This window comes from Tamandua tetradactyla, chromosome 15 (assembly GCF_023851605.1).
Source record: "Tamandua tetradactyla isolate mTamTet1 chromosome 15, mTamTet1.pri, whole genome shotgun sequence".
NCBI lineage: Eukaryota > Metazoa > Chordata > Mammalia > Pilosa > Myrmecophagidae > Tamandua > Tamandua tetradactyla.
Window position 1 is genome coordinate 72,613,771 of NC_135341.1, and position 26,736 is coordinate 72,640,506.

At 38.8% G+C, this 26,736-nt stretch overlaps 1 long non-coding RNA gene across 6 annotated transcripts in view; it reads right to left on the reverse strand.

The window, feature by feature from the left end:
- Positions 1-2,125: 2,125 nt before the first annotated feature.
- LOC143657551 (uncharacterized) overlaps positions 2,126-26,736 on the reverse strand; it is a 30,939-nt gene continuing 6,328 nt past the window's right edge. For 3 of the 6 annotated variants that reach the window (XR_013162894.1, XR_013162899.1, XR_013162898.1), the window contains exons 3-5: positions 11,748-11,881; positions 8,169-10,173; positions 2,126-7,914 (exon numbers count right to left, since the gene is read on the reverse strand). This is a non-coding gene — a long non-coding RNA (uncharacterized LOC143657551). The remainder of the gene's footprint in view (positions 7,915-8,168; positions 10,174-11,747; positions 11,882-26,736) is intronic. The other 3 variants (XR_013162897.1, XR_013162895.1, XR_013162896.1) reach the window with 3 other exon arrangements.

Consider the following 26,736-nt stretch of genomic DNA (forward strand, 5'->3'; position numbering starts at 1 on the left):
CTCTGTTTGCCTTTCTCACCTCCCACCGACACACACTTGCTACAGCTTGTAGCAACATAGAATTTCCCCTGAGTCACATCTCCCCTTCTCCCAGGTCCAACCTAGCCCCTCCCTGCCACAAGATGCCTAAAAAACAAACAGTCTCTCCCCCACCCCAGCTCTTCCCTGAGAGAACTCAGGGTGGGGAGGGGGCTGGGGGGAGGCTTGCAGAATGAGGCTGCTGGGTGTGTGCAGAGAGAGTGCATATGTCCTGGCAGCCCGAAGGCTCCAGCAGGGGTTACCAACAGGGCAAGGCACGGATATTCAATAGCTTCCCATCTCTTTTCACAGTGTGGCATCATTCTGTTGTTTGAAATGTTGTGTATTCCCAAGACATGTGACACACCCAGATGAGCATGGAATTCCAGATGAGTCCAAAGCCACATTCCTAAGTCTCATCAGAACGCTTTCTTTTCTGACCATCTGTACCTTGGGTCTCAGTGAGAGTGGCTCTGGCATGTTTCATACCAAGGGGTTTATTTGAGGTCTCCTAATTCCTGAGCCTAGGCAGTTTCCCTGCCTACTTAGACAGTGGTTCTCAACGTTGGGTTTTTTTTTTTTGCATGGACAGGCACTGGGAATCGAACCCAGGTCTGCTGAGCCACATGGCTGCCCTCAATGTTGGTCTTTTGACCTCTGGGCCTTAGCTCCAGAGGTTTTGATTTTAGCTAGTCTGAGGGAAGCCCTTAGTGTTGGGATTTTTAAAACATCTCTAGGTGATTCTACTGTGAGGCCAAGGCTGAGAACCACTGGTTTAGAGGGTCCCTGGGTTAATAGTGATTGCAAATGTGGCTTTTCAATTGTACAGCTGTGGCTTCACTGATACAGTATAAATGTTTGAATAGGAAGGGAGAAGATGTACACACACACATGAACAATTCAGGAGCCATTGCATATTGCCAAAGTCAACATTTCATTCATTCATTCACTCGACAAACATTTACCGAGGGCTTCTACCAGATTGGTTGAAAGCAAGGACATAGCTCCCTGGAAGAATGATTTGGACACATTTTCTGGACCCCCAGAGTCCCCCACAGGGGCTGTCAACTCTATTTCTTCCTCCTTCTTTGTTCATTCCCAGTCAGGATCTCATAATTTCCCTACATTTGCATCATGATTTGCCTGAACATACATAATCCTGATGCCTATAATCTCTGGTTGCTCTATAAAGTACAGTTGCTTGAATTATGACAGTTATCTCTGCTAATAAAGTTCACTTTTTTATTGCAGAGTTATAAATATATATGCGGCTTGCATATTCAAGGAGGCTGTGGGAGGAAACACTGAGCTGTGCAGCCCTTCTAGAACAGAAGCCACTCCCTGGCACCTGCATATGAATAACTTTCCTGATTACCCAAAAAGCTCATCCTCAGAGTTTTCTTATAAAAAGAGATTACTGTAAACAGCCCTGGTAAGAAAGACAGAAATTAGCATCCTTGACATTTGCATTTTTCCCTGGGGCCCCAAACGGATTCACAGCTATCAGCTTTCCTTTTCCAAGGGGAAAACCGGTCCTTGTGGTCTCTGAGGAGACTGGAATGGAATTAACTGGACTGTTAAAGCAACAGCCAAATGAAGACCAGAGTGCACTGCACAACAAATAGCAGGAGGAGGGGAAGGATGGCCGACCTTGTTAACTTGAGCTGTGCAAATAAGATTGAGGATGTGCTCAGCAGGCTGGCAGGACATATATAGAAGCAGTAGACAAATAAATCTGGCTGTTATTTGGAGGAGAAAGCTAATGGACGAATTTTCTAAAAGGAGCTATAACTTTTTACTGAATTCAGTAACACTATAAATTATAAAACAGCTGACTGTAATTTTATGAATTTAGTCTGGAATTTGAACTGCTTGTAGGAGATTATACCTCGTGCATAATAACAGGTATGCATAGAAAATGTTGTGCAGAGTATTTTTTTTTTAAAAAATATATAGCTAGCTACTTTGGTTAACAAATATGTTCATTTGCAAAGAAAAGGACTATGGTGTGATACTGCATATAGCAGGTACTGCTGATTTTCTCACCCACAGCTTTTTTCTTCTGTTTTTGTCAGTCAAGCCCTGATTTTGGGGGAAGGGTTTTTTTTAAAAACTCTCTCCCATGTAACACGCAAGACAGTGATCTTATCCTTACTCCTAGGATCCAAGGAGAATCCTAATGGGCCTAAGCCAATCCCCGTGGCCTGCTCTTCTTTCTGGGACTGGCTTATGGGAGGGGTGCTGGATCATCTGTCATCACTGTGTATCACCTAAATCTAGGAACCACACTTCCCAGAATCAACCCCTCTGTCTGGTTGCAAGTTATTACTCAGAAGAAGAACTCCGATAAGATTTGGAAAGGGGAAGCTGCTATTTCTCTGGAGATGTTGGTAGTTGTACAGGCGAGCAGATGAGAGAGTCCCGGCAGCTTCCTGGCTCACACTTGCGTCTAACAACCCTTTTGACCTTCAAGGATAGAGTTTCTGACCACTGCTTCCCCAGCAGTCTTGCAAGCCCCTAATTCTATGGCAATTGCTTTCTACCCAGAATGCACAGAACAGCTTTTGTTTTTCAGCCTGAACCCTGATTCATGTGATATAATTCCAGCCGACAGGATGATTCCACACGGTACAGTTCTGGCCAATAGGATGTAAGGGGGATCGGCTGGCAGGCTTCTCCCTACTCCTAAGGAGACTCTGGAAGAGCGAGTGTCCCTATCTGTCTGTGGACAATGTGGTATTTGGTTGTGATGCCTGTAACAGCTGTCATAATCTTGCTGCCAGCCTGAGGATAGAGCCAATATGCAAGAGGAAGGCAGAGCCAAGGGAAATACCCATAAAGAGGAGCTGGAGCTCTCATGTACCAGTAGCCAATGGCCTGCTATTGGGGCACACTCATGACAGAAGGAAGTTTATGTTTAAGATAGTTTGCCATTGGCTGTCATGTTTTTGTGAGGATGAGTTTTGTACTCTCATCCTCCAGGCAAATGAATACCCAGCTAATCTCTGTCTCAAATGTATCACACACCATTGAAGTGACTATGCAAGTTATTGGTTTGCTTTGGCAGATGTGTCTATAATATTAGTGCACCTTGCTATCATTTCTTGAAAGTCCAATTATACTTTAAAATACACATACATTGCCAAAGCATTAGTTCCATCATTTTGAATTTCTTCTTGTTTCACCCATATACAAGTGATCTTCACTTTGCGTGGCAGTTAAGAACTGTCAATATGACCATGCAAACTGAAACAATGCAAAGCAATCTTAATAATCAATGGGGAAAACTGCAATTGTTCCATAGAAATTTATTTTAAAATATTAAAAACTCTTACTTCCAGTTATAAATATATAGGGAAAATTTTAAAATAGTAAAACCATTATTGATTTAATACAGTATGATTTAAAGACCTTGATAATTAAAGTGTTTTGTCTTATAAAAAACTTAGCAAGAGTAGTTTGAGTCGTTCTTATTTGAGGCGTCTTTTCTATGCCTTGGCAAGTTGTCATATTCCTTTATGTTTTGGACCAGCTTCCAACATTTCAGTCTTTGCACTTTCGATGTCAAATTATCTCTGAGTTCATTTAATGTGAAGTTTTTGCTGGCATCTTCTTCTGGGACATATTCATTCTTTTCATCACAACCACTCATGTATATCCATATGCTCACCTTCACTAAGTCCCCTTGGCTGCAAAGCAAGAGTCTTTTGAATGGCAGCAGTGTCAACGTTCCCAAAGTCAGCTATTTCTTCAATAACTCTCCTTTATTCTATTCAAATTTCACTTCCAGTGCTATCTGGAAAGTGGAAACAACTCTTTGTTTCTCTGCACTCTTTCATCTTCGCCAGCCAATTTTGTAAGGTATCACATGGGTTTACCATTGGAAGACAAGGATGCAACACAACTACCCTCTTCGCTGTCTGTGTATGATAGGTGCAGGGGCCTGTTACCAGCAGGCTTTGAAAGAAGTTATGTGATTGGTCATTAGGTAACTGAAACTCATTCAGATTTCATGAGCCATGAAAGCGTGGACTGCCTGTATTGCAAATAGTGTGATATTATGCCAATTCACCAACACCAGCTAATGGTTTTATTGCACATTGATTTCTAGCCACACTTAGAAATGTCTTATCAATATTCAACAACATAATCATTGTGTGATGAAACTACTCAGTGTGTGAGGAATTGCATTCAGTTGCCTATAACAGAAACCTGAAAAGCAGTGCCTTAAACTAGATAGGGATTTGGTTTTTAATCATCTAAGGAGAGGAAGTGGGAAATCCAGGGCTAGCACAGCGGCTCTGTGATGTCATCAGGACCAGGTTCTTGCTGCCCCTCAATTCAGCCATCCTTAGCACAGGCCAGACACCCTGTGGTCACAAGAAAGCTACCAAAATTTCAGTCATCATATCCACTTGTCAGGGAGGAAGAAGGGGCAGAGAAAGCGGCAGAGGATAAAAACAAAAAGAACAAAAGAATTGTCCCCTTCAATAATCTTTCCCAGAAGCCCAGAGCAATGACTTTCACTTATATCTCATTAGTTAGAACTGAACCACTAGAACATCCTCTGCTGCAAGATGGGATGATAAAGAATATTTTTATAACTGGGCATCTTGTTGCCCTTTATGACAACTGGGTTTGGTTAGCAAAGATAAGAGTCATGGGTATTGGGTAAGTAAATAGCACTTTCTGTCACATGTTAAAGACTTCCCATGAAATAAAAGCACATGCTCCTCATTTCTATCCAAGCCCTCATTGAAGCCCCTTTAATGTGCTAACAATCTGCTCATCATAATGTAAGTGTTCTCTAAGATGATATATATTTTCTCTACTATGCTCCTCACTTTCTCTAAGTCCTCACTAGCAGGGTCATTAACATCCATACTTCTAATAAGAGTCTATTCAAGGAAATCTAGTTTTTTTCCTATCATGCTCCTCAAAATTCTTCTAGGCTTTGCCCATGGACTAATTCCAAAGCCATTTCCACATCTTTAGGTATTGGTTATGGCAGCACACACTTCCAAGAACCAAAATCTGTATTAGTTTCCTATTGTTGCTTGTGTTAGTCAGGGTTTTCTAGAGAAACAGAACCAACAGGAAAGATCTGTAAATATGAGATTTATAAAGGTGTCTCATGCAACTGTGGGAATGGAAGAGTCCAAAATTTGTAGAGCAGGCTGTGAGGCTGGCAGCTCCAATGAAGGGTCTGGATGAACTCCACAGGAGAGGCTCGCTGGGTGAAGAAACAGTAAAAGAATCTCTGCTCCTCCTTAAAAACCTTCAACTGATTGGATTATCTCGCTGTGGCAGGTAGGCCTTTAGATGTGATCAACCACAGATGCAACCAGCTGACTGATGATTTAATACACCAGCTTTCCAGTTTATTAACCAGCCACAAAATATCCTTGCAGCAATGGTCAGGCCAATGATTAACTGGGCATAATCACTTGGCCAAGTTGACACCAGAACCTAACTATCACACAAGTTACCATACATTTGCTGGCTAAAAGCAACAAAAATTTATTATCTTACAGTTTTGAAAGTCAGAAATCTAAAATGGATTGGCAGGGCTGTATTCACTCTGGAAGGCTCTAGGGGCAAATCTGTTTTCTTGCCTTTTCCAGCTTCTAGAGGTTGCTCACATTCCTTGACTTGTGACCCCACATCACTCCAGCCTCTGCTTCCGACTTTACATTTACTTCTCTGACTCTGACCTTCACGCATCCCTCTATAAGGACCCTTGTGATTACAGTAGCCTCATCCAGATAATGCAGGATAATTTTTCCATTTCAGGATCCTTAACTTAATCAAACCCGCAAAATCTCTTTTGCTGTGTAAGGTAACACATTCACAGGTTTTGGGGTTAGGATGTGGCCATATTTGTGGGCAGTTATTTTGCCTATGACAACTCCTTAAACCAAGGACAAACAGCTGAGGAAATCCTGTTTGACATTCCCTCTTCTCTCCAGCTGCCAATCTGTTTTGGCAGCCACTATGAACCATGAAATGACCTAGGAATACAAGCTACAAACTAGAGATGGCAAAATGGTTGAAGTCTGAGATTTTGATGGTCTTGGAGTCATGATACCAAGCCAGCCTTGCCTATTCTTGGAGTTTTTACATGAGAGAAAAATAAACTATCTTGTTTAAGCTACTGTTTGGGAGAGATTTCTACTATATGTAGCCAAAATAATCCTAATACAGGAACTATTGTTATTATCATGCTAAATTCCATAAAAAGCTTCCTGGTGAGGTCTAAATCACAGAGTAATAGAATGTAAAGAGAACTGTATACAAACCTCTGGAGCTTGCCCCTGGAAAAGTAGAGACACATGAATTCTCCCATTCTAATGAGTCTTGACTTCACTAAAATGATGCCATTTTCCTTCTTCAAGTCCCTATTGCATACCACAAACCTTCTGGATATTAGAACCTGTCTACTATTCTGGGAAAAAGAAAAGAGAAGAGCAAAGTCAGGGTTTCACCTGTGGAAAGCTGGCTGGATATTTTGGAAGAGCAGTTTTGTTAGGTCACTATCATTTAGGCCAGTAAATCAATAGGTTCCATTTCCAGGATTAATTGGCAAGAACTTCCTAGAGCACAGTATTAAAAAAAAAAAAAAAAAAAGAGTTTGAGTCTATGTTTGGGCTCAACAGAAAAGAGCATCACAATTGATTAGTAATGTCTGTCACAGTTAAGGGAGGGGAGAGTGGTAGCATGTGTTCTGTGTATAGGCCATTCCTGGTCCAGAGTCTCATTATCAGGGTCAGATATTCAAGTTTTCCCCACATATCAAGAAGTATTTGATCTGTTGGAGACAGACTTGTGCCAAGCAAATTCATACGAGACTGATTTATAAATCAGAAGATCAATTCATTGATTTGAATTAAAAATAAAACTATAAATGTGTTCCAGTTAAGTTGGAACCTACATAGTGTAATGAAGACATTTGGTCTTTGGAGTCGGGCAGGCATGACTTTATACATGACTCCAACCCTCACTAGCTACATAGCTCCTTAGGGCACTCTATTGATAAGGATGTTGATGCTGTGTCTGGAAAAAAATGCAGGTTTGTTGTTCTGGGCACCCATTCCCCTGGTCAGAGCAGGAGAAAAAGTGGTCAAATTTTTGTTTCCTGCCCACACCCTATTTTGCATATGACCTATAGGTCAGCACTGTCTAATAGAAATATAATGCAAGCCATAACTGTGAGTCACATAAGTTATTTTAAATTTTCAACTAGCCACATGATAAAAAGAAACAAACATATGTATGTTTTAACAAAAATTTTAGCATACAATTTACATTTTTTTCATACAAAATCTTACTTTCAAGGGGTAACCTTTGTACTTGACTTTTGGCCTCAGGTATCTTGCCAAGGATTGGTATTTCGGAGAAGGGTACTGGGGACCTGGTCCACACAAGCCCAAGATCTCTCTAGTCTGCACTTGCTCCTGGGTGGCAGCTGCCAACCTGGTGTTTGTGGTTTTCTTTGTGGAGCATTGGCTTCTTCACAGCCACTGCTCCTTCAGGCCGTCAGCCAAGTTAAACTATTTTTTTACTTTGGATACTCTCAAAATTTCCTTTGTTATCAGTATATATAAAGTTTATATATATGTTTATAAATATATATATATACTTGGTTCTTATTCGAAAGGACAGGCTTCTTTATCCTTTAAGCTGCATTGTGGGGAACACTTACTGCTTTTTTCTACACTTGTGGTTTTCAAATTTGAGGCAGCATCAGCATCACCTGGAGGCTGTGCTAAACCATGGCTCACTGTGAGCACCCTCAAAGTTTCAGATTCAGCAGGTCTGGGACAGGGCCTCCAACTTTTGCATTTCTAATATGTTCCCAGCGGATGCTGATGTTGCTGGTCCACACTGTGAGAACTCCTGATATAAGTCACCCATTTCCGTGGGCGGAGGAGATGAGAAGCGTCAGGTATTTGAAAGGGAAAGAATTTTGTAAACAGAAAAGCATCAGGTTATATTTTTCCTTCCAGATAAGCCAAACTCAATCTCATTGTTATTATTTCCAATTGAAGGCTGTTTTAGCATGCTCCCATGCCACCTCTCCCAACTCTCCCCCACCCCCACCACCCCTCCTCCTGGGAGCAGCCCCAGCCTTCCTCTGACCTCTCACAGACCTCCATTATAGCCCTCTATCATTCCATAGCATTGTAAGCATCGGTGTGCATGTGTTGACGGTCTTGTGCAGCAGAGCTGGACACTGTTGAGGAGTAGCTCTCCTTCCCTCACACCTTGCACAGCAGTCACTCAGCGAGAAACTGTTGAATGATTGAGTGAATGAATGATACATGTTTGGAAGGGCAGAAGGGGGCCTAGTCACATGTTAGTTAAAATTTTTCCTAAGAATAAGAGACAACAATAACACTGGAGACTATTAAAAAACAAAAACAAAACAACATCGCACCTGAATCTCTTGACAATTCCTTATAGCTCTAAAATTGCTTTTTCACTCAACATTATATCTTGGTGATCACTTAATGGTAGTTTATAGAGGTATCCCTCATTCCTTTTTCACAGCTGCATATTATTCCATCATGTGGCTGTTACCTAGTTTATTCAACCAGTCCCCTACTGATTTGTGATTATTACAAATTGTGCTGTAATAAATACTTTTATGAGTACATCTTTTTGTATTTTTGCCAGGGTGTATTTGGGATAGATTCATAGAAAGGAGACTGCTGGGATAAAGGATAATTACATCCATAATTTTGCTAGAAATTGCAGAGGCTCTGCTTTTAAATGCAATGCATTTCTGGAATTTTTTTTTTTTTTCATAAATGGCTCCTGAAACAGATCTTTTAAAGTTATCTACTATTATATAACAACCACCTCCAAAGCTAATGGCTTAATACAACAATAAAACATTCATTAATTTTCATGATTCTGCTATTTTGGCAGGGTCCTGTAGGGATGGTTTATCTTTGCTCTGTATGGTTGCTTGGTGCTGGAGGATCTAAGATGACTTTATTCATGTGTTTCATACCTCAGCTAGTTGTTTGAATGGCTAGGGGCTGGCTGGGTCTGTCTTTCTCCATTTCCTCTCACATCATCCAGAAATCCAAGCTTCTTTACATGGTGGCTAGATCCTAAACAGCAAAACCAGAAATTGCAAGGATTCTTATGGCCCAGCCACAAATCACACCAGATCACATCTGCATCCTATTGGCCAAAGCAAGTCACAGGACTATTCCAGATTCAGAAGGAGGAGAAAGAAATTCTATCCCTTACCTGGAGGAGCAACATGCACATACAGAGATGAAAGAAATCGTTGATGGCCATCTTCGCAGACAATCTACCACAGCCCAGCTACATAGAAGCATTATATAGATAAGTTCACATCCTATTCCCATCTACTTCCTTATCAGCAGAACCTGTGGAAAGGTGGTGAGATGTGGACACCTCCTAACTCAGCAGTGAGAAGTTAACGTAGTGGTAAAGCTCAAGGGGACCAAAAGTGGAAATCACATCTATCAAAGAAAGGAAGGTAAGTTCTGCTTTGAGTCAGGGCACTTGATCATTCACCTAGAACAGAAATCTATCAAAGGCCTTTGTATTCATTCATTCTGTTTGCATTTATTCAACAAATATTTCTTTGTGCTTACTATGTGCCCAGCACTGTTCCAGGCACTAAGGGTATAATGGTAACCATAATAGGCAGGTCCCAGTTTTTGAGGTACTTACATATTAAATGGGGGAATACAGGACATGGTAAAAGATAGAAAGATATGAGAATATTCTGCCCTTGAGGAAGCTATAATTTTTATAGAAGTGGGGATGGTAAGCAATCATGACCTAGCTAGAACCAAACAGAAATAATGGAAAGACAAGCACTACTTTGTGTGAATAGAGGAAAAACAATACAGATTAGGGTACCTTCCATGCATAACAGTTACAATACAAGGAGTGTCTGCAGTGGTACAGATAATAATGAAGAACAGCCATTCAGAGAAAGAGGGATGCCTGTGGTCTGGGGGAGGAAATCAGGGAAGACAACGTGATGAGCATGTTAGGGACTAAAGTCTTTCTCTGTGGCATGTGATGAAATATTGACAAGCACCAGGATTTGCTGTGTGATTAGAGCTTCTCACCAAGATGGCTTCCCTCCAAGATGTTCTCTCATTACTAGCAGAGAAAGGAAGAAAAGACAAGTGGGATTAAAAACTTAATAACTGATTTATTTAGTAAATAATGTCATTCTATATAAAACAGAATATTCTAAAGCAAAAACTGGTGTCTTATGACAGATGTGCAAGGCTTAGTCCTTGGCTCTCACATCTACACACTCTCCCTTAGTGATCTCACCCAGTCTCATGGCTTTAAATAGCATCGAAATACCAATGACTCACAGAAGGATATCTTTGGCGCTGACATCTTGCCATATTCATCTATCAACCATTTAATCTATACATCCATTTGGAGGTCTGATAGGCACCATAAGCTTCACATAGTCAAAAATGAATGCTTCATTTTTTTCTGGGAAATCTCGGTCCCTCCTCCAGTTTCCCTATTGCAGTTAGGGGCACCACCACTACCAAGTTACTCATGTAAAATTTTGAAGATTTTCTTTTTTTTTCTCATACTCCACACCCAACCAATCAGCCAGTCCTGCTGTTCTAGCTTTAGAATACATCTCAAATTCAACCACTTCTCAATACCTCTTCCACCAATGCCAAGCCACTATCACCTCTTGCCTCCTAACTCATTGCCTTGGTTCCTCTCTTGCTCCTTAGTCTATTCCCCACACCAGCCAGAGTAAATTTTTAAAAATAAAAAAGTCTTAAAACTACCCTGATTTAAACTTTCCAATGGCTTGCTATAGCAATTAAATTCCAATTTGAATTCCTAATTATAGTTTCCAAGTCCCTATCATTCTGGCTCCTGACTCCAGCATCAACCTCACTCTGTGCCACACATTCCCTCCCTTATTACTCTTTAACCACATTGCCTCTCTTCATGTTTCTTAAACACACTGAACTTGTTGCCTCCTTGGGAACTTTGCACTTGCTCTTCCTCCAGAACTTTGCATTGCTGTAAACTTCTCATTTTTCAGGCCTCAGCTCAGATGGCACCTCCTTTGAGATACCTTTCCTGTCAAACCTATCTCAAGAAGCCCATAGTCAACATTCACTAAGCAAGTGATGAGCATAATAGACAAGGTTCTAGCTCTTCTGGTACTTAGATTCTAAGTGGGAGAATGTAGGACATGATGAGGGATATCTTGTTACCCTGTTTTATATTCTTCATAGCATTTATTGTGCTCTGAAAAAATCTTATTCATTTTCTTGTTTATTGTGCATCTTCCCCATTCCCTGTACATTAGCAAAGAGAAACAGGGCAGGGACTTTAGCTCTTTTGCTTTCCATGATAATCTCAGCTCTTACAATGATGTCTAGCATATAGTTGGATCTCTATAAATATGTTGAGTGAATGGCTATGCTTGCATGTATTAAAAAATATAGGAGCAAAAAAATATGTATCAAGTAACATTAAATGTATAAAAGGAGAACTAGTTATGGAGGAAAAATTGTTTATGTCCCCTTCAACCAAACTCCATTCTTTCAAACCTTAATCTCTGAGTTCAGCCCATTATTCTATTATCAATAGTTAATAGATGCACTTGTTACATAGGCCACCAAAGAAATACATGTTAGCCTAATTACACCAGAGTGAAATCCATTTTCTTGTGGGTAACATACCTCTTTGCTCCCTGTTGAAAGTTTTTCTTTAAGGGCTGTATTAAACATTGGTGTTTCAGTTGTGGGTTCTGATGGCATTTCTTTTTTCCTTGGATACATGCAATCATGACTTAGCTAGAACCAAACTGACCTAGCTAGAACCAAACAGAGATAATGGGAAGACAAGCACAACTTTGTGTAAGTAGAGAGAAACAAACACGGAATAAGACATCTGTTTTGTATCCTATATGACCTAACACAACAATGAACCTGGCTTCCCATTCTGATGCAGGATAAATTATGTAGGTCTTTGTGATCCAATTTCTTGTTTCAGTAAAATCTGAATAGTCACACTTATTCTTTCTAGCTTCATTATGAAATCTGTTATTTTATATTCTAAAATAAGGCTTATCCATTGACTGTTAGGTGTTAAAGAATCTTGGGAATCATCTAATTTATATCCAGATGAAGAAACTGAGGCCTAAAGTTAAGTGATTTGTCCAAGGTCACAGCTTCACAGCTTATCATTGTTAGGGCTGGAACTAGAACTCAAAAGTGACCTCTGAGCCAATCTTCTTTTTGCCACACTGTACTGCAATGTTTGCTCTGTTGTTTAGCTTTTCAGGGTATATGCGTTACCTTCCAATTAGCTCATATAATTTTTGAGGATAGTGATAATTTGTCTCTCCCACAGTGCTTAGTTGGTCATATATACATAGTATGTATTGAATAAATATTTACTAAGTGAAGGAAGTCTGTCATCAGCCTTTACCACCTGGCACCCCTCCCTGCTGCAATCGTCTCCTGAATTTCCAATTACTTCCCTTCATTCATTGAAAATTTTAGCACCAGACTTACTGTTTTTCTCTCCACTGCAACTCCAGTTATTCTTGGTGACTTCAACAAGCTCATAAATGATCTATCCAACCTATCTGGCCACTAAAGTTTCCTGACATCAAATCCAATGATTTTTTTTTTCTCTATCCCATCTCAGCCACCCTCTTGCGTGCTTATACACCACAGTCTTGATTTTAAACATTCCTTTATTTGACTACTACTTTCTGTCTTCCTAGTTTGCTTATTCTAATATTCCCACTGCAGTAATTCTTTAACTCCATCAAGAACTCTGATCCTTTGGCCCAACCAATTTTTTTCAGGTTTCACCTCCCTTCTCATCCAGCTAGATTCCATGTTCATTACTGTAATTGTTCCTTTGTGTACATGCACAATTTCCTTGTTACTTTCTTTCTCTATCATACTTGTCTGGAAGAACTCTAATCCTGATTAATGCCAACTCTGTCTACCCTTCTCTCTGCACCCAAGCAGTGGAACAAATTTAGAAAAAAATTCACAACTGTGCTGTTTAATACTATGATAACAAATTATAGGAGGATCTTCAGCAGTGCCCAGTAATACTGCATGTCTTTAGTCAAGCCTCTTCTAGACAATTTTATTTCTCTTCACATCCTAAATTCCTTATGCCTGTTCCTCACTCTTGGCTGGTGCTCTTACCTATTAATTCACAGAGAAAAAATAAAATTCAACAAAAGAGAGCTACTAGCATCTTTTCCAGTAATCCATCTTCCCCACCCCACAACCTCCATCTCATACAGTGGCTGAAGTGTCCATGCTCTCACTTAAAGGCTAAACTCTCTGTTGGGAAGCAATTCTCTATGGGTCTCTCGCATTTCTTTTATTCTGGATTATCTTCTCAAAGATAACTATATGGTAAATAGTTTTGGAAGACAGAGATAGTGTCTTCCTCTGGAACAAACAACAATATACTTACTATGAGGTACAATAATGTCTCCCTTAAGAGAAAAAGACGGGCATCTTCTTTCCCCAATATAAAATATTTGGGTCCCCTAAACTCAAAGTTCCTCCTTTTAAAGCAGCCCACTGCATGCCCAGGTGTCATCTGACCATTTTTATATTGCTCTGTAGGGACTGGGGTTCAGGGAACTTGTGTAAGGAAATTCTGGTACTTTGGCTACCACTTCAGCTGTGAGAAATAAAATCCTTTGTTTCTGACCCAGGAGACTCAAGTTTTTGGTCTGAATCCATGAAACTGTGGCAGGCTAATTTGTTAGCTTGCAATTAAGAGAACATCTCATACCCTTCACAGTTTTTGACACTCTCTACTTCTGAACTGCATCTCATTCCCTCTTATTTTCCAAGGGCTGTGTTCCTGCAAGTATCTACTCTTTTGCATTGTCAATTTTCCCCTTTCAACTGTATCATTCCTCAGCTTATACATAATATGTAGTATCTCCCATCTTCAAAGACAAAAACAACTTCTCTTATACCTCACATCCCTCTCTATCTACTGCCCTATTTCTCTGCTTCCCTTTAAAACCAGACTCCTTAAAAAAAGTTGTATTTTCTTTACTTCCTTTCTAACTCATTCTGGTCAGGTTTTATTTAAACCATTCTCTTCAAACCTTCCATCAGGCTGTTAACAACCACAAAATGTCTTAATCCAATCGCCAATTCTCATTTCTTTATGTTCTAGTTTGCTAGCTGCCGGAATGCAACACACCAGAGATGGATTGGCTTTTAATAAGAGGGGATTTATTTAGTTAGTTCTTCAGAGGAAAGGCAGCTAACTTTCCACTGAGGTTCTTTCTTACGTGGAAGGCACAGGATGGTCTCTGCTGGTCTTCTCTCCAGGCCCCTGGGTTCCAACAACTTTCCCCGGGGTGACTTCTTTCTGCATCTCCAAAGGCCTGGGCTGAGCTGCAAGTGCTGAGATGAGGAATGCCGAGCTGCTTAGCTGTGCTATGTTGCGATCTCTCATTTAAGCACCAGCCAATTAAGTCAAACGTCACTCACTGCAGCAGACACGCCTCCTAACCGACTGCAGATGTAATTAGCAACAGATGAGGTTCACATACCATTGGCTTATGTCCGCAGCAACAAGACTAGGTATGCTCACCTGGCCAAGTTGACAACTGAATCTAACTAACATACTTTACTTACTGGACTCAGCAGCATTCTACCATTCCAATTCCCTCTTAGTTTCTGGTTTTTCTTATCCCACTCAGTCTCTTTAAGCGGCTTTTTGAAGTTTGTTGAGAAGATCATGTTTTTTTTTTTTTTGTTGTTGTTGTTTTACCTTTATTCTGTTAAAATGACCTGTGTTTTTGCTTGCTAAGGCTGCCAAAATGCAATATACCAGAAATGGAATGGCTTTCAAAAAGGGAAGTGTATTAAATTGCAAGTTTATAGTTCTAAGGCTGTGAAAATGTTCAAACTAAGGCATCCAGGGAATGATATCTTTATTCAAGAAAAGCTAATGGGTTCAGAACACCTCTGTCAGCTGGGAAGGCACATGGTGATGTCTGCTAGCTTTCTCTTTTCATTTCATAAATCTTCCCCAGGGGCATTTTCTTTCTGCATCTCCAAAGGTCTCTGGCTGTATGTGCTCTGTCAGCATTGTGGGCTCTTCCAAAATGGTTCTCTGTTAAAGGGCTCTATTAAGCAACCCCACCTTGAATGGGTGGAGTCACATCTCCATAGAAACCACCTAAACAGAAGTTACAACCCACAATTGTGTGAGTCACATCTCCACAGAAACAAAGGAAAAGATCCCACCCAGCAATACTGAATGAGGATTAAAGAACATGGCTATTCTGGGGTACACAACAGATTCAAACTGGCACAATGTGTTACATGAATGGATTTTGAGATGTTAAACCAACCTTGCATTCCTAGAGTAAGTCCCAGTTTGTTATGATGTATGATCTTTTTATTTTTTTTATGTTGCTGAATTTAGTTTGCTAACATTTTGTTAAGAATTTCTGCATCTTTGTTCATGAGGGATATTGGTCTGTAGCTTTCTTATCTTGTGATGGCTTTGTTTGGCTTTGGTATCAGGGTATAACTGGCCTCAAAGAGTGAGTTTAAAAGTGTTCTCTCCTTTGTTTTCTGAAGGAGTTTGTGAAGGATTGGTAGTATTTCATTGTTAAATATTTGATAGAATTCACCAGTGAAGACATTTGGCCTTGGACTTTTCTTTTTAGAAAGATTTTTAATTACTAAGTCAATATTTCTTCTTTGTTTTAGGTTTGTTCAGATATTTTTCTTCTTGAGTTCATTTTGGCAGTTTGTGTCTTTCTAAAAATTTGTCTATTCCATCAAAGTTGTGTAATTTGTTGGCATAAAGTTATCAATAATATTTCCTTATAATTATTTTAATTTATATAGGGTTGATGTCTCTTCTTTCATTCCTGATTTGGTAGTGTCTTTTCTTTTGTTTTCCTGGCCAGTCTGGTTAATTTTGTTGATCATTTCAAAGAACCAACTTTTGGTTTCTTTGATTTTCTCTATTGTTTTTCTGTATAATATCTATTATTTATTGATTCATGCTATACTGTTTATTATTTCATTCCTTCTACTTGTTTGGGTTTTGCTTGCTCTTTTTTTCTAGTTTCTTGAGGTAGATGTTTAGGTTTTCTTCTTTTCTGATATGGGTATTTACTTACAGTGGTTTTGTTTTGTTTTGTTTTTTGCATGGGCAGGCACAGGGAATTGAACCCAGGTCTCCGGCATGGCAGACAAGAACTCTGCCTGCCTAGCCCATGGTCCACCTTCTGATATGGGTATTTAAAGACATACATTTCTCTTATGCACTTCTTTAGATGCATCCCATTTTTGATATTTTGTTTTTGTTGTCATTCAGTTCAAGTTATTTTTAATTTTCCTTTGAGCTCTTCTTTGACTCATGAGTTATTTAGAAGTGAGCTGTGTCATGTCCCAATATATGGCATTTTGTAAGAATTCTTTCTGTTGTGGGGCTCTAGTTTAATTTTGTTGTGATCAGAGAACATGATTACATGTTCATGTGATAAATTTATACAAATAATTTGTATAATTTCAATCTTTTTAAATCTTTGAGACTTGTTTTGGGCTCTAGCAAAAGGCCTATATGGAGAATGTTCCATGTATGCATGAAAAAAAAAGAATGTTCATTCTGCAGTCTTTGGGTGGAGTGTTCCATAAATGTCTGTTAAGGTGTTTGATAGTATTGTTAAAATCTCCTGTAGATGGTCTGCCAATTATTGAGTGGGTTATTGAATCTCTAACTCTTATTGATAAATTTCCTATTTCTCTTTTCATTTCTGCTAGCTGTTCTTCATCCATTTTGGAGGTCTGTTGTCAGGTATATATTTTTAATTGCCATATCTTCTAGATGCATTGACCCACTATAAAATGTCCTTCTTTGTCTCTAGTAATATTTCCTATCCTCAAGTCTATTTTGGGTGATATAATGTAGTCAATCCACTGATCTTATGGTTACTGTTTGCATGCTTTATTTTCCAATCCTTTTAGTTTCAATCTAGTTAAGTCTTTGATAGTTTGGTAATACTATTTTATCCAGTCTGATAATCTCTGACTTTTAAGGGGGTATTTATTCCATTCACATTTAAGGTAATTATTGATACAGTATGATTTTCTTTTGCCATTTTTCTATTTGTCTTATGTCTTTTTTGATCCAATAAAGTAAAAGAATCTTTAAAAAATTTTTAGTTTATATGAAGCAACAATATATTTGGAAACTAAACTGTTTTTTTTTTTTTACCAAAGAAAAATGCAAAATGCAGAAAAGGGGAAGAAATGCTTGCACTTCCATATTTCAAATTTAAATTCATTTATATTATGGTATATTGTCATATATTTTCTTGCAGGCCTTTTTTTCTGTTCATAAATATTTGTTTGCCTTTTTTTTTTTTAACAGAGTTTATATTACACTATATGTACAAATGTTGTATATTTTTATCTCAATGCAGTCTATTATATGCTTAGTCCAGGGATTTCAGCCTTTTCTTAGTTTGCCAGTCTGCTCTGACAAATAATATATAACAGATTGACTTAAACAACAGGAATTTATTAGCTCATGATTTCAGAGGCCAGAAGGTTTGTTTTCTGCCAGGACTGGCTAGTAATCCTTAGGAATCCTTGGCTTTTTTTTTTTTTTTACATGGGCAGGCACCGGGAATCAAACCCGGGTCCTCAGGCATGGCAGGCAAGCACTCTTACCTGCTGAGCCACCGTGGCCCACCCTCCTTGGCTTTCTTATCACACAGTGATATATCTTCTCCTTTCTCTTCTGGGTTCCTGCTGAATTCTGGTTTATCCCTATGGCTTTATTTGACTTTGGCTTCTGTGTTTTTTCTTTATATAATGCCTCCAGAAATCTGAATTAAAAGCCAACTTCATTGAGTTGGGCTACACCTTAACTTAAAATGACACCTTCAAGGGATCCTGTTTACAATAGGCTCAAACCCACAAAAATGTGGATTAAGATTAAGAACATTTCTAAACTGGGGTACATAATAATTCACAGGGTTCTTCATAAGAATCATCTTTAAAAGATAGGGATTATAGCTTTTGAAAGTTTAGTAAAATTCACCTCTGAAATGACAGGACTTAGTGTCCTGAGGGAGTGGTGTGGTCTTTTACTATTGTATTTATATATGATCAGTCCCATGATATCAAGCACATTGATTTTATGGTAAACAAACCTTTTGTCTGCTTTCTATCCATTTTTTAAAGAGATGTTCTGTGTTTAGAAAATAATCACACATAAAATACAGGATTCCTGTATACCAGCGCACCACCAACACCTTGTATTAGTGTTGAATATTTGTTATAATTGATGATAGGAATATTTTTATAATTGTACTATTTTTAAGTGGTAATTACTTTCGTTACAATTAATGAAAAAATCTTAAAATAGTTCTATTGTCCATTATTTACATTACATGTATTTTCCCATATACCAACCATTTATTACCACCTTGTATTAGCACTGTACATTTGTTAAAATTCATGAAAGAACTTTCTTACATTTTTACTATTATACTATTCATTATAGTCCATTGTCTACAATCAATTTCCCTGTGTTATACAGTTCTATGTTTTATCTTTTAATTTCTATTCTAGTAAATATATACAATCTAAAATTTCCCATTTTAACTACACTGACTATATATTTCAATGCTGTTCATTATAATCACAATAATGTGCTACCATCACCACCATCCATTTCTAAACCTTTACCATAAGCCTAAATAGAAATTCTGTACAAGCTAAGCATCAACTCCCCATTCTCTACCCGTAATCTACCCCCTGGAAACCTATAATCTGATTCTAACACTGTGAGTTTGTTTATAATTAGTTCACAGCAATGGGATCATACAACAGTTGTCCTTTTGTGTCTGGCTTATTTCACTCAACATAATATCCTCAAGGTTCATCCATGTTCTTGCATGCATTAGAACCCCATTCCTTTTCATGACTGAATAATATTGCATAATATGTATATACCATATTTTGTTTATCCATGCATCAGGTAATGAACACTTGGGTTAATCCCATCTTTTGGCAAATGTGCATAATGCTGCTATGAACATTGGGACACAAATATCTGTTTGCATCCCTGATTTCAGTTCTTCTGGATATATACCTAGTAGTGGGATTACAAGATCACATGGCAATTCTATACTTAGCCTCCAGAAAAACGGCCAAACTCTCTTCTACAGTGGCTGCACCACTTTACATTCCCATGAGCAGTGAGTGAGTGCTCCTATTTATCTACATCCTCTTCAACAATTGTAGTTTCCTGTTTAAAAATTGGTTGGGGAAGGATCCATAGACAAGGAATTTTGTTTTTTAAATACTGGCCATTCTTGTAGGTGTGAAATGGTCTCTGATTGTGGTTTTGATTTGCATTTCCCTAATAGGTAATGATGTTGAACATCTTTTCATGTGCTTTTTAGCCATTTGTATTTCCTCTTTGGAGAAATGTTTATTCAAGTCTTTTGTCCATTTTTAAAGCAGGTTTTGTCTTTTTATTGTTGAGTTGTAGAATTTCTTTTTATAATCTGGATATTAAATCCTTATCAGATACGTAGTTTCCTAATATATCCCCCCCCTTGAGTAGGTTGTCTTTTCACTCCCTTGACAGAGTCCTTTGATGCACAAAAGCTTTTAATTTTAAGTAGATCCCATTTATCCTTTTTTTTTTTTTTATTGCTTATGCTTTGGTCTAGGAAACCATTGCCTACCACAAAATCTTGATCTTGAATATGCTTCCCTACATTTATATTTAGGTCTTTGATCCTTTTGAGTTAATTTTTGTATAAGGTTTGAGATAGCAGTCCTCTTTCACTCTTTTGCATATGGTTATCCAGTTTTCACAGCACCATTTGTTGAAGAGACTATTCTTTCCCAGTTGACTGGGAAAAAAATCAATTGGCTATTGATTTGGGGATGTATTTCTGAACTCTCAATTGATTCCATTGGTCACTATGTCTATCTTTTTGCCAGTACACTGCTGTTTTGATCACTGTAACTTTGTAATATAATTTAAAGTCAGGAAGTGTGAATCCTAATGTTTTTGGCTATTTGGGGCCCCTTACCCTTCCAAATAAATGTAAGAATAGGCTTTTCCACTTCAACAAAGTAGGCTATTGGAATTGGGATTGGGATTGCATTGAATCTGTAACCATTTAGCGTAAAATTGACATCTTAAAAATATTTAGTCTTCTTATCCATGAACACAGAATGTCCTTTCATTTACTAGATCTTTGAGTTCATTTAGCAATGTTTCGTAGTTTTCTGTGTACAAGTCATGTACATCCTTGGTTAAAATTATTCCTAGAGATTTCATTCTTTTAGTTGTGATTGTAAATGGAACTTTTTCTTGATTTCCTCCTCAGTTTGCTCATTACTAGTGTGTAGAAAAACTACTGAGTTTTTTATATTGATCTTGTATCCCACCACTTTGCTGAACTATTTATTAGTTCTAATAGCTTTGTTGTGTATGTATATATGTATATATAATACATATATATTCATGTCATCTGCAAATAGTGAAAATTTTACTTCTTTTCCAATTTGGATGCCTTTTATTTCTTTTACTTGCTTAATTGCTCTGGCAAGAATTTCTAGCACAATGTTGAATAACAGTGGAAACAATGAGTATCCTTGTCTTGTTCCAGATCCTAGAGGGAAAGCTTTCAGTCTTTCACCATTAAATACAATGTTAGTTGTGGTTTTTCATATACAACCTTTATCATGTTGAGGAAGTTTCCTTCTATTTGTATTTTTGAAGTGTTTTTATCAAGAAAGGATGCTGGTTTCATCAAATGCTTTTTCTGTATCAATTGAGAGGATCATGTGGTTTTTCTCCTTCATTTTGTTAATGTGGTGGTGTCCAACATTAAACGATTTTCTTGTGTTGAACCACTCTTGTGTACTTGCAAGAAGACTCACTCGATCATGTTGTATAATTCTTTGTGTCTGTGTGCACATAATTATTTTACTGTTAGATTAGACTTGCAAGTATTTTGTGTGTGTGTTGAATTTGACCTATGTTACTTTTATTTTTTAAATACTTTTATTGAGAAATATCCACACACATACAGCCCAACCATATTATACTTTCAATGGTTCAAAATATCATCACATAGTTATGCGTCCTTTACCATGAGGATTTTTAGAACGTTTGCATCACCGCAGAAAAAGAAAAAGAAAAAAGAACTCATACGTCCCACATCCCTTACCCATCCCTCTCATCAACACATAGTATTTCAATCTACCCAATTTTTACCCTTTATCTCCTTAAGATAAATTTTTTTAATTTATTAAGGATTTTTTATCCTTATTTATTTTTACTCAGCCCATATCCTGAATAAAAAGGAGCATTATACACAAAGTTTTCACAATCACACAGTCACATTGTAATAGCTATTAGTTATACAATCATCTTCAAGAATCAAGGCTACTGGAAAACAGCTCAACAGTTTCAGGCACTTCCCTCTAGCCACTCCAATACACCATAAACTAAAAAGGGATATCTATATAATGCATAAGAATAACCTGCAGGGTTACCTCCTAACTGAAATCTCTTAGCCACTGAGACTTTGTCTTATTCCTCTCTTCTCCCTTTTGGTCAAGAAGGCTTTCTCAATCCCCTGATACTAGGTCTGGTTCATCCCCAGGAGTCAGATCCCATGTGGACAGGGAGATTTACATCCTGGGAGTCATGTCCCACTAGGTGTGAGTGTCGTGAGTTCACTTGCTGAGTTGGCTTAGAGAGAGAGGCCATATCTGAGCAACAAAAGAGGCTCTTGGGGCTGGGTTGGGGGGACATTTAGGCATAATTATCAATAGGCTTAGCTTCTCCTTTGCAGGAATAAGCTTCATAGGGGTGAGCCCCAAGATCGAAGGCTTAGCCTATTGAATTGGTTGCTCCCACTACTTGAGAGAATATCAGGAATTTCCCAGATTGGGACATTTAATATTTTCTCTTTTCTCCTCAGTCTCCCAAGGGAGCTTTGCAAATATTTTTTTATTCACTGCCCAAATTACTCTGGGATGTATTGGGGCATCACACTAACCTATATAAACCAACAAGATCTCATGCCCTATTCAAGATTCCATGTAATTATGCTGTTCAAGTGAACTGACCATACAAGCTAAATTAGATAATGTTCTTCCTAAAATATAAATTTTGCACCAACTAAACATCTCTACCTTTGGTCTCATACAGAGGTCGAAGTTTGAAAATATGGGCTGTATCATCCTTTACACTGTATCCTCATATATCTTAGCTCTATCCAGATTAGCTTCATTCATATCTCTAGACGAAGTCTGATCACTTTTCAGCTTTTTACACAGTTGCTGAATGGGGTAATTCTGACTTTCGTAGCTTCAGTGCTCTAACTCTGAGTTTTAGGTGTCACATAAATACCCAAAGTTTCAGGGAATGACCAGGCTATAATCAAATAGCTCAGTATCTCAGAATTTAGAAATATCAGTTACAACTGCTAAATATATGTGACTGCTATAAGACTGTACGACTCTTTACAATGGGCCCCAACCTGATAACCCATGCTCTCTATTCCACTCCTCTGAGTTTGCATATTATAGTTAATCCATATGAGTGAGGCATGATAATATTTGTCTTTTGTTTCTGACTTTTTTTTTTTGGCACGGGGAGACTCTGGGAATCAAAGCTGGGTCTCCAGCATGGCAGGCGAGAACTCTGCCACTGAGCCACCATTGCCCTCTTGGGTTTCTGACATTCTATTCAACATACTGTCCTCATAATTTCATTCCTTATTGCAGCTGCTCAGTAGTCCATTTTATGTATATACCACAGTTCCCCCTTGGTCGTTGTACCCTTAGGCCACCTCCATCCATTGCAAATGAAAAACACTGTTGCCATAAACACCAATATGCAAATGTCCACTTCTGTTCTTCCTCTCAGTTCTTCCATGGATATACCTAACAATGGGATTGCAGGATTATATGGCAACCCCATCCCTAGCTTTCTGTGGAACCACCATGCTGTGCTCCAGAAGGGCTGCTGCTTTCATCTTCCCTACCAACAGTGAATAGGTTCATCTCTTTCTCCACATTTTCTCTAGCACTTGTTTCTCTCTGCTCATTTTTAAACAATTTTATTCACACATCATACAATCCAACCTAAGTAAATAGACATGTCTTCACCACATTTCCTTTTCTTCTGCATAGAATCCATACCCCTCCCCCTGTGTACTCCTCCACCCCCCACCTCCACTTCTTGGCATTTAGTTTGGGCATAATGCCTTTGTTACATTCAGTGGAAGCATATTACAATGTTACTGTTGACTATAGACCCTAGTTTACACTGATTATACTTTTTCCTGTATGTGCTGGTTTGAAAGGATGTACGTACCCTAGAAAAGCCATGTTTTAAGCCTAATCCCATTTTGTAAAGGCAGTCGTTTCTTCTAATCCCTATTCGGCATTGTATGTTTGAAACTATAATTAGATCATCTACCTGGAGATGTGATTTAATCAAGAGTGGTTGTTAAACTGGATTAGGTGGAGGTATGTCTCCACCCATTTGGGTGGGTCTTGATTAGTTTCTGGAGTCCTATAAAAGAGGAAACATTCTGAAGAATGAAGGAGATTCAGAGAGAGCAGAGAATGCTGCAGCACCAGGAAGCAGAGAGTCCACCAGCCAGAGCTTTGGAGATGAAGAAGGAAAATGCCTCCTGGGGAGCTTCATGAAATAGGGAGCCAGGAGAGAAAGCTAGCAGATTATGCTGTGCATGCCATGTACTCTTCCAGCTGAGAGAGAAACTCTAGCCATGTTCGTCATGTGCCTTTTCACTTGAGAGAGAAACTTTGAACTATATTGGCCTTCTTGAACCAAGGTATCTTTCCCGGATGCCTTAGATTGGACATTCCTATAGACTTGTTTTAATTGGGACATTTTTCTTGGCCTTAGAACTGTAAACTAGCAACTTATTAAATTCCCCCTTTTAAAAGCCATTCCGTTTCTGGTATATTGCATTTTGGCAGCTAGCAAACTAGAACACTGTGTACCATACATTTTCAACTGCTGACTTGCAAGCATTTTTTGAGGATTTTTCCACCTATATTCCTAAGAGAAATTGGTCTGTAATTTTACTTTATTGTAGTACCTTTATCTGCCTTTGGTATTAGGGTGATGTTGGCTTTGTAGAATGAATTAGGTTGTTTTCCTTCCTCTAGTTGTTTTGGAGGTGGAATGAGTTCTGGAAATCGCTACTTTGCCATCTTCCTTGGAAGTTCTAACCTGCTTCTACCTTTGTCTTTTGTGCATAGTGCTTCTATGAACATTTGTGTCCAGTATCTGTCCATGCTCCTCCTTCCAATTCTTTTGAGCAGTGGAATTGTTGAGTTATACGGCAGTTCTATTTTAAGTTTTTGAGGAACCATAAAGCTTAACTTTTTGAAGAAACTGTTTTCTATAGCAGCTGTACCATTTTACATTCCCACCAACAGAGTTCCTGTTTCACCACATCCTTGCCAACACTTATTTTCAAATATTTTTAATAACACCCATCTTACTGGGTTGAACTGACATCTCATTGTGGTTTTTATTTGCATATTCTTAATGTGTAATGAGGGTGAACTTCTTTTCATATGGCTTTTGGCCATTTGTATATTTTCTTTGAACATCTTTGATTGGTAGTTCCAAATTCTGAGTCTCTCTGAAGTTTTAATTTGTTCCCTTGACTGGACTATATCTTCCTTTTCTTAGTACGGCTGTAATGTTTTGGGGATGTCTAGGCATCTGATTATCTCAATGAGTTTATTCTACAGGTGGGTTTCTCTCTGTTGCCTAGGGTTTTATTGTGATTGGTTTTGTGATAAGGTTCTTCTTTGATGCTTGGTTCAGATTATTCTAGTACTTTAGAATAGTCCATGTTTACCTGATTAGATGTTGTTTAGCTCTTCTTCAACTGATTTTACCCCATACATGTGTTATAATTTTTCAAGATTTCCTTTTTGTACAATTGTTTCACCTCCAGGAAAAAGCTTTTCTGGGAATCTTGTTCTGTACTGTTCATTTTGCTTCTATGGTTTTCACTCTCCTTTTGTTGTCTGTGGGACAGATTCTAGGAGAGGGATCACTCAGCGAGGACTTTCCCAAATTAGTACTTCCCAGCCAAAAACTGGGCCAACATCCGAAGAAGGGAGTGCAGATATGCTCTAAAGTGCTCTGGGGAGGGGATCAGGAAGGATGCCAAAAGCCTCTTTGATGGCTTTCCACAGCTGTGCTTTCCTAGCTGCCCAACTACAGCCCTTCAGCTAATTGTTCCTTGTAGCCCTGAGGGAAGCACTGCATCTTTAAATCTCCACCATTTTGGCCTGTTTCGGGTAGGGTTTAAACTAAGCTGCCACCACCTTTTTCTGGGGTGGATTGAAACTGTATCTCAGAGCTGCAACTTTGTTAATAAAAAGCCACGATCAGTGACTGGCAATGCCTGCCCCTCTCCTTATGGAAGAGGATTTTTACATCCCTTTCTGTCTCCAGTGAGCAAGTTAAGAACTGGACCCTAAGGTGGCCTCTGCTAGTTTGGGGGATGAGCACCATCAGCAGTTGCACAGAGAGCAACACAATGTTCTACACTGTAGTTTATCAGCCTCCTCCTACCCCTCTTCCCTGGATGCTGTACCATATTCTGGACTCCAGAACCCCAGAACAATTGTCTCAGACAATTCCTATCTGTTCAACAGCCGTTTTGCTCAGAGGACTGAGTCCTGGAGCCCCCTTCTCCACCATCTTCTCCAGAAGTGTGTATCAGTTTTTAATAATGCATTTGCCAATTTCTCTGTGTAATTCCACCAAATTAGCTTCAGGTGTATAAGTGTATCCAAGTTCATAGCTGCAAATCTTCGTGTATTCTTGTATGATTACTACTTATCACCTCTTTATTAATCCTTCTTGCCTTAATTCTTATGTCTGATATTATGATATGAACCATTTTTTGGTTAGTATTTTCCTGATATTTAGTTTTTCATTCCCCCTCTCAAACTTTTAGGCAATCTATTTTTATTGAGGTGAAATTCACATAACATAATGTTCTAGTCTACCAAAGCTTCCGGAATGCAACACACCAGAGGTGGATTGGCTTTTTAATAAAAGGGGACTTATTCAGTTAAAAATGTAGTTCTTCAGAGGAAAAGCAGCTCGCTTTCAACTGAGATTCTTTCTTACATGGGAAGGAACAGGGCGAACTCTGCTGGCCTTCTCTCCAGGCCTCTGGGTTCTAACAACTTTCCTCAGCATGATTCCTTTCTGCATCTCCAAAGGCCTGGGCTGACTTCTGAGTGCTGATATGAGGTACGCTAAGCTGCTTGGGCTGTGCTACATTGTGCTCTCTTATTTAAGGACCAGCTAATTAAATCAAACATCATTCATACCAACAGGCACACCTCCTTGCTTACTGCAGATGTAATTAGTGACAGATGAGCTTCACATCCATTGGCTCATGTCCACGGCAACAGAATTAGGCACCTTCACCTGGCCAAGCTGACACCTGAACCTATCACACACAATACAAGCCATTTTAAAGTGAACAAGTCACTGGTATTTAGTACATTCACAATGTTGTACAACCACCACCTCTGTCTAGTTCCAAAACATTTTCGCCATTCCAAAAGGAAACCCCATACCCATTAA